At 42.7% G+C, this 8,594-nt stretch overlaps 1 pseudogene; it reads right to left on the bottom strand.

Annotated features, from left to right (window-relative positions):
* Window positions 1-6,183: 6,183 nt before the first annotated feature.
* LOC121753535 lies at window positions 6,184-8,385 on the bottom strand (annotated as a pseudogene).
* Window positions 8,386-8,594: the final 209 nt, after the last annotated feature.

Below are 8,594 nucleotides of genomic sequence, written 5' to 3'. Positions count from 1 at the left end.
TATTCGAGAGATGGTACCAAATTCCGAGCACCCAAATATTTATTTTGAAGTAAAATATTCTATTTGTCTCTCTATAGTGACATTTCTTTTAGGTACATGTTTTAAAAACAAAACGAGTGAAAAACAAAAGATACAACCATATATTAGTATCATTTTTTTCAAAATAAGTGAAAAACAAAAGATCTAGCTACAGAGAAACGGCGGAATGCTACTAATATGCAAATCATGATAGAGAGAGAGACGGAGGGAATATTTGACCTAAAAATGAGTGGAAAATAGCCCAAAAGAAATAAATGAAAAACAAAAAAGACCAGCTATAGAAAAACGGAGGGAGTACTATTAAAATGCAAATCATAATAGAAATATATTTATAATTAATAATTAATTGAATCAAGTTTTAGAATGAAATATAGATGAGAGATAGAACATATATGGAGTACTCCCTCCGTTTCATAGTAATGGATGCATTTATTTTCGACACGAAGATTAAGAAAAAGGTGTATAAGTATTAAATAAAAAGATAATAAAATATGAAAGAGGAAAAAGTACAGAAAAGAAAATGTTGATTTTTACCAAAAAGAGAAATGACTTCACTACTATGGATGGAACGTACTAAAATGGCAAATGACTCTGATACAATAGAATAGAGGGAGTATAATATATCGGGCTATGGGTTTGGTTGTTCCAATGGGCAGCTTTGATGGTCATATATCAATCATCCAGTGTCCAGACTATCAATACGATGATTTTCGTCACATAAAATGCAAGTTAATCACGTAAAAGAAAACTAATTTTTCTAGCTGAAACTTTGTGATGCCAATATATTATATAATCAACTCCCTCAAAAAATTGTCAACAAAATTAAATTTTTTTATTTTTATTTTTTCTAATCACGAAGCATGTTTTTTCAGAAATTATGTATTGATTGCAGCCACGTGCTAACTCTAAGAGCATCCTTAACGCTAAGGGGTCGGGCCGCACCTGAGTCCCGGCCCGCGTCACCAGTGATGGAGGAGAGGAAGTTCCGGCCCAGGCCTGTCCTGGGGCCGCAGTTGCGGCCTGAGGACGCGCCCGGGGTACGGCCTGGCCGGCTTTGGAGGTGCTCTTTTTCCAGTCCCGGGCCCCAATTTCAGGTTTCTTTTGCATTTGGAAGAGGAAGGAGGGGGAGGGGGAGAGGAAGAAGAGGGCGACGATTTTTTTTTTTTGCATTTGCACCCCCAATTTTCTCGTTTTTTTTTCATTTTGAAGAAGGATGAAGAGGGGCGAGAGGAAGGGGAAGAAGAGTAATTTTTTTGCATTTTTTTATGTTCTAATTTAATATTTTAGTTTATAATTTATTATTTTTGAATTAAAAATGAATTTCTCATGTTATAATTGTTCAACGTTTTTTATTTTAAGCGTAAAATAGATGGTAAATTGTGAATAGTGCTATTTAATAGTTGTGGCCTGGGATGAGGCCTGCATGGTTAGAGCAGTTGTGATCTGAGACTTAAATTTAGGGGAATGATGACGTGGAGGGGACTTGGGGCCTGAATTGGGGACGGGGTTAAAGATGCTCTAAGACTCTCGTCTGGCAAGATCTAATGCATATGAAACCTTACAGTAATTTAATGAGTAAGCAATGGCATTAGAAATATATATACAATTTCATAATTCTTAGTTTTCTTTTTGAATCATTTGGCCAAAAGTAACGGTAATTAACGAGGATAGAATGCATTTACACATATACTACTATATACTCCTATAAAGATATCGAATTGCAAGCGTGGTATACAATATATACTTGTGACATGAACTAAAATACAAGATTCTGGATATGTTATAGTGTTAATATAGAGGCTTCATTATGTTTATTTTTCTATTTATAGTAACATAAAATACTGCTCATATTTCATGGGGAAATTGGTGAATGAGATGAAAGTGGAATCCAAAATTAAACTTGTCTTTTTTTATCGAATCAGCCAAATTAACAATCATTAGTTTCAACTTTTACGGTTTTACCCAGCAGTCATTTACTTGTACTTTTAATTGAGTTTGTTTGTCTGGTAAAGTTGTGTATTGTCTCCTCAACTTTGTAGTCTTTTTATGTGCTTAATTATGATAAATTTTTTCATACATACTACTACTATTTAAATTAAAATTACTAATACTCATAAAATATGTATAATTCACCCTAAATTTTGCAATATGATTTCAGGCCATCCGCAATGGGGCGGACGATGGCACGCCCGATGGCGCGTATCGTCTGCGCCCGCCATCATCCGCCCCATTGCGGGTGCGTGACATAGGCCGCGGACGATCGTCGCGCCCTATACTAAGGGCGCGGAGTATAGCGCGGACGATATCCATCGTCCGCCCCATTGCGGCCTACGCAGACGATGGGCGCGGACGATATGCCATCGGCCGCGCCATCGTCCGCCCCACTGTGGGCTACGCGGACGATGGTCGCGGACGATGGCACGCGTTTTTTATTTTCTATTTAAATCTCGTTTCTCATTCATTTGTACATACGAACATATCGACTAACTCTTTACATATTCTCTCTCAACATCCAACCAAAATGAATCTCGGCGACGACACCAATAGTTCTAGTTCGTCTGAGTCCGGTAGTTGACGTCAGAAGCATTAGATGCAGCCGTTGAAGAGGCAATGGCGGCATGCTATGCGGCAATGCAGCGCGAAGAGGAGGCGGCGGCTGAGCAAGTCCATAGGCCTATTCGACATAGGACGTATGTCCGACGCGACCACCCGGAAGCTCACAGATGTCTGGTTGAAGACTATTTTGCCGATCAACCACGATGGAGCCCGACTGTTTTCCGCCGCCAGTTTAGAATGTCGCGGTACCTTTTTCTCAGCATTGTTCGGACATTGTCTTCACGTGATAAATACTTCACGTTTCGGGAGGACGACATCGGCAAACTCGGCCTTACACCATTGCAAAAGTGCACGACTGCTATTCGTCAGTTGGCATACGGCACCACGGCGGACCTTTTTGACGAGTACCTCCACTGCGGGGATTCTACAGGCCGCAAGTGTCTGAAGCGCTTTTGTCGGGGGATAGTAGAGGCCTATGTCGACACATATTTGAGCAAGCCGACTGCCACTGATTGCCAGGGTCTGATGCAGATGCACGAGACGGCGCACGGGTTTCCTGGAATGCTCAGGAGCATCGACTGTATGCACTGGCAGTGGAAGAATTGTCCGACGGCGTGGAGAGGCCAATTCACAAGTGGATACAAGGGCAGCCACCGGACGATGATCCTCAAAGCCGTCGCTGACCATCGACTCTGGATCTGACATGCTTACTTCGGCGTAGCCGGGTCGAACAACGACATTAACGTCCTCAACTCGTCCACCCTCTTCACCGAGCAATGTAACGGCAACGGCCCCGACCATCGAGTTCACTGCCAACAGACGCCAATATCATATGGGGTACTACTTGGCCGATGGCATCTACCCACGGTGGCCAGTTTTCCTAAAGACGATCAGCTGCCCAATTGGTGAGAAGAGGGTTTTATTTGCGCAAAAGCAAGAGTCGGCGCGGAAGGATGTCGAGCGGGCATTTGGTGTGCTCCAATCACGGTGGGCAATTGTGAAAGGGCCAGCTCGTTCCTGGTACAAGGAAGTCATCGCCGATGTCATATATGCGTGCACAACATGATAGTCGAGAATGAAGGCGGAAGCATCACCGATTGGAATGAAGATGACCGTGCATCTAGCTCGTCTGGCAAGTCGACCGAGACACCCGATAGAGGGTTACCGTTAGGCTTCAATGAGGTTCTATCTAGACATGCCTCAATGCGCAACCAACAGGATCATGCGCAGCTCATGAGCGACATGATTGAAGAAGTATGGGCTCGTAACCGCCGTCGCTGAGTTTGCATTTTTTTTAATTCGCATTGTAATGTATTAATTTTTATTAAATGAAATGAAATTTTTGAAATTCGTATTTTAATTTATTAGTTTTTTTAAATTCGTATGAATTTTGTAAATATTAAAAATAATGATGTGGCGCGCCATAAGGCACCCCACTACAGGTGGAGAGATAGGAGGATAAAACTGATGACGTGGCGCGCCTTAGGGCGCCCCACTGCTGATGCCCTCAAATGTACATACGTGGCCGATTCTATAGAGCTCAACGTGTGATAAATTAAAGTTATTAAGGAGACATATTATAGTGGTTACTATCTAATTATGACAACATCAAGTCAAGTCTAGAATTAAAGAAAATTATAAAGGTAGATGTGAGAGTCTAAAATATAGAGTAGTAGGTGCCCTCAAATCAATTTATGTCTAGGAAATTTTGGACTAGTACTCAATTATTAATATAACAAGTCGATTTTTTTATTAATATTAATATCAATCAACACCCCATGTTGGGTGCACTAGCTAGTTCTTATACTAGTGTGCACTACTCACATTACTAAAATATTGGAAATTAAAATAATCCTAAGATATAACCTAGCTAGAAGGCTAAATTTGGGTATTATGTTCTAGCTGTTGAAGAATTCATGGCTTAATGAATTGAAATAGAAAATGCAAGTAAACGAAAAACTTCACATGCTATGTTGAATGCATGGCATGCACAAAGTCTATATATCTAAATCTCGACCCACGTGAAATTTCTTTAATTCATTTCAACCTTAAAATGTGTACAGAATTTAATAGCCGTTGCGGCAAATAAAAAAAACAAGAATAAATTATAACTAACAACATATTTATATAATTAAATCATAATGTGATGGCTGTTGGAAATACTACAAAATATATGGGTCAAATGTTGAATAAAAGCAATACATTTGCTAAAAATATCTAAAATATTTTTTTATTTCAATTCACGATAACAAATAAAAAGTCCATAATGCATGGAGTACTAAATATATAACCATCGAGTTGAATCGTACCTTGGAAAAGGAAGAAGAGAAGGACAAAAAGCATTTTATGATAAAAGGTTGTTTTATTATAATAAAAGGATTACTCACATTAATCTTGAAATTAGTTAAGAGCAAGAGCAGAGCTTGTAAATAAGCCGAGCCGCCCCACATACAGTTGAATTAGATGGCTTACCGCCATTGTCGAAGATAGACGAAGGCTCAAGAGCTACACAATTTTTTTTTTTTTTTTTTTCTAATTTTAAGATTCGCTGTTGTTTTACACTGTTAATTGTTGTATTGATTTAATACATTGTAAAGCACTGGGCAAAATAAACATCTTTCAATGTTCGAACTATATTGTAGTACTAGTAAGTAGTAAATGTTGAGTAAAAAATATCACAGCATCTCCAAGGGGAGAGGTAACTAATATAACTACCATATTTACCTTTTTCATGAAAAATTATTCTCTAATGAGAGAGGTATTTGAGAAGGTATTATACATTTTCTCATTTGAAGAGGTATCTTTACCACCCCATCAATGGAGAGGTAAAATTTTATAACTACCATATTTGCCTTCTTTTCATGAAAAATCATTCTCTAAGGGGAAATGTATTTGAGAAGGTATTACACTTTATATTTTTTAATGTATTTTGTACTATTATTTTATTTTTTAAAAATAATTTACCTTTCTATATATTTTTTTTCCTTTGGAATGTGTTACTTTTTAAAATGGTATATTTCACTTTTTAAGAAGGTAAATACATAATATATCTTTTCTATATACCTTCTCCCCTTGAAGATGCTCTTACGAGGCTCGTTAATATTATAACGGTAAAATTCTATATACCTTCTCCCCTTGGAGAAGCTCGTACGAGGCTCGTTTATAGTATAAAGGTAAAATACCGAGTCTCTGATCTTGGATGTTCTAATTAAGTCACAATACATAGATAATTACTTGCAATGCTTTAAATTTAATTATTGATAGATAAAGATAAGTACATCTATATATGTCAACCAATGTAATTAGTCTCTTCATGTTGTGAGTGGTTGTTGTGATAAGAAATAGGAAGCCGGAAGGCATTTGAATATTTGATTTCTCGTAATGGCCTAATAGTGACGAAATTAAAATCCCCATTTCAAGGGAAGGATAGGATTGTTAAAACCGTATCCATCATTGTTGAATTGAAAAAAAAAAACAGATTAAGAAAATGAAAAAGGAAAAATTCCATAACTATCCCATCTCATCATCATTGCTTGAACGGAAGAAACATAAACAAGTTCAGTGCATCGAACCAACCCTGCTGAAAACACTACCATCATTTTCACAGGTTAACTGCACCACACAACACCTATCGCTTTCCTACTTTACACACCTAATCACAATTACCAAGAAAAAAAAAATCTCTGATGCATTCCGGCATTGACTTAACGATATTCCCCTAGCAGCGACGGCGGTCTGGGGCCCAGTGTGGCAAGGAAGGGCTGAAGTGCGTGGAGACCACCCGCGAGTCGAGCAGCTCCGTGATGGGCGTGAAGCTCACGCACCTCGGCACCTTGTACTGGTTGATCGACGCGCCACGGGAGATGGCGTAGTCCATGAGCTCCTCGAACGTCCCGTTCCGCACCACCCGGATCTCCAGCGCCCCGATCGACCCGTCCGCCACCCTGCACTGCCTGTACACCGAGTTCAGGCACTCCTCCATCTCCAGGCAGCACCTCTCCATCACCTCCCCCGTGGGCCCCGCGGTGGGCTCCCTCGCCAGGAGCTCCCAGTACACCACGTAGTGCCCCGGGATCGTCGCCGTGTCCGCGTAGCTCGTGTACTCCACCACGCTCGTGTCGTACCCTTTCAAGAGACGAGACGCGCTCTCCACCGCAGCCTGCAGCTCCGCCTCGTCCGTCTTGTCCGAGTCTATGCTCAGCAGCACGTTCTTCCGCCTCACGAACTGAAACTGCGGCGCCGCGTTGTGGAACCCCGTCACGCGGAGGATATCGCCCACGTGGTAGCGGTACAGCCCCGCGTACGTCGTTATCACAAGCTCGTACTCCTTCCCCACCTCCACGTCAGCCAGATCAACCAGCTGCAGGGGCTGCGCCCCCGCCGCTGGCGCCGCCTCGTGTGGCAGGAACTCGAAGTAGGCCATGTTTGGCATGATGGTATAAGAAACCTCGGAAGGCTTAGACATCGGGTTGAGATTGAGGCCGAAGTAGCACTCCGAGGACGCGTACATCGTGCACGCCTTCGGAAGGCCTCCGCTGTAATAATCAAGCGTCGGAATGTACTGCGCCATGGCTCCGGTGACGATGACTTCGAGATATTTTGTGTTGGGGCCAGATTCTGGTGATGATTCTCTCCCATTTCTCCTTGGAGCACTCCGAAACTATGAAATCGGCGAGTTCCGGGTCGGGTCGGAGGATCCGGGTCATACATGAGAGGATATCCGGGTCGGTGACTTTGGGGTTTAGTGACCCGGCCCGGATGTCGTCGGCGAGCTGGCGCCAGTTGAGCTGGAGGAAGCGGATGGCGCGGAGGAGGCCGGAGGCGAAGACAGCGCCGACTCGGAGGACCTGGTGGCGGTCGTAGAGGCCGCAGAGCATCTGGGTGTACATGCTCTGGAAGGAGTCGGGGCAGAGGATGGCCTCGTTGGGGCTGGTGTAGACGTTGTACGGGTCGTGGGGCCGGGTCTTGAAGTGGTCGCTTTTGTAGTAGCTGGTGAGGACGGGTCGGGCCAGGAGCCCACCCGGTGTCTTTGTCTCCGACTTGATGAACAGGAAGTAGAGCCCTTTCCCCTTGTCCAGTCCATTCACGTATCTGTTTCATTCATACATGCATTTTGTCATCATCAGTCATCCCCACCGAAATTAAATTATATTTTAGTAATTAATTATGCTGAAAACTCACAGGTTCATAACCGGCATGAGAAGGCTGTACAGAAGCTGGCGACGGTCCAATTCCTCTTTGATCGTCGGCATCAGTTTTCTCTCACCAGCTGAAGTTCCAGAGCTGTTCAAATAAACGTTAATTAGCGATTAATCCTTAAATTATGTGTCGAATTTTGAAATAATTGGAAATAGATGTTGAATTTACCTAGTGAGAAATTCGGAGACGGGGTGAGAAGAGAGAATGGGGGAGCGGTCGCCGTCGGCGATTCTCTGGATGAAGGGCCGGAGATCTTCGTAGGTGACCATGGGGATTTTGGATTTGAAGGATTCACGGTCCGTGGCTCCGTCGAGATTGAAGCTCTTTAGATACTCGGTGTCGGCGTTCCGGCGAAGGATCTGCGCCAGCACATTTTCCTGAACGGAGTCGGCGTTGCGAGTCATCTCCTCGATGAACTGAAGGGCCTTTGCGTCCTTTTCGCATGCCGGAGGGCCCAATGGAGACGACAAAATCGAGTCAACCGCCATTTTTGTTTTCTAGAGAGGAGAGAGAGATTTGATTATTTGATTGAGAGAGAGATTATAGAATTTTATTGGAAACTAGAGAGAGTAGTTTAATTTTCAAGGAAAGATGGTGGTACTGGTGAAGAGAATGGAGGAAGGGAGGGGATATATATAGGGGGAACAGAGGCACCACGTCACCTGCCACGTCAGCGGAGAAAAAAACGTGTGGGAGGGCTGTATGGTAAAAGGAGGAAGAGAAGTAGAAAAAGATGAGGAGAGGGGTAGTTCGGTAAATACAGTAATGCTGCGGGAGAAGGGGACAAGGGTGGGGCCCGG

The sequence above is a fragment of the Salvia splendens genome, chromosome 11 (assembly GCF_004379255.2).
Source record: "Salvia splendens isolate huo1 chromosome 11, SspV2, whole genome shotgun sequence".
Taxonomy (NCBI): domain Eukaryota; kingdom Viridiplantae; phylum Streptophyta; class Magnoliopsida; order Lamiales; family Lamiaceae; genus Salvia; species Salvia splendens.
This window is presented reverse-complemented; position numbering and strand designations above follow the sequence as displayed.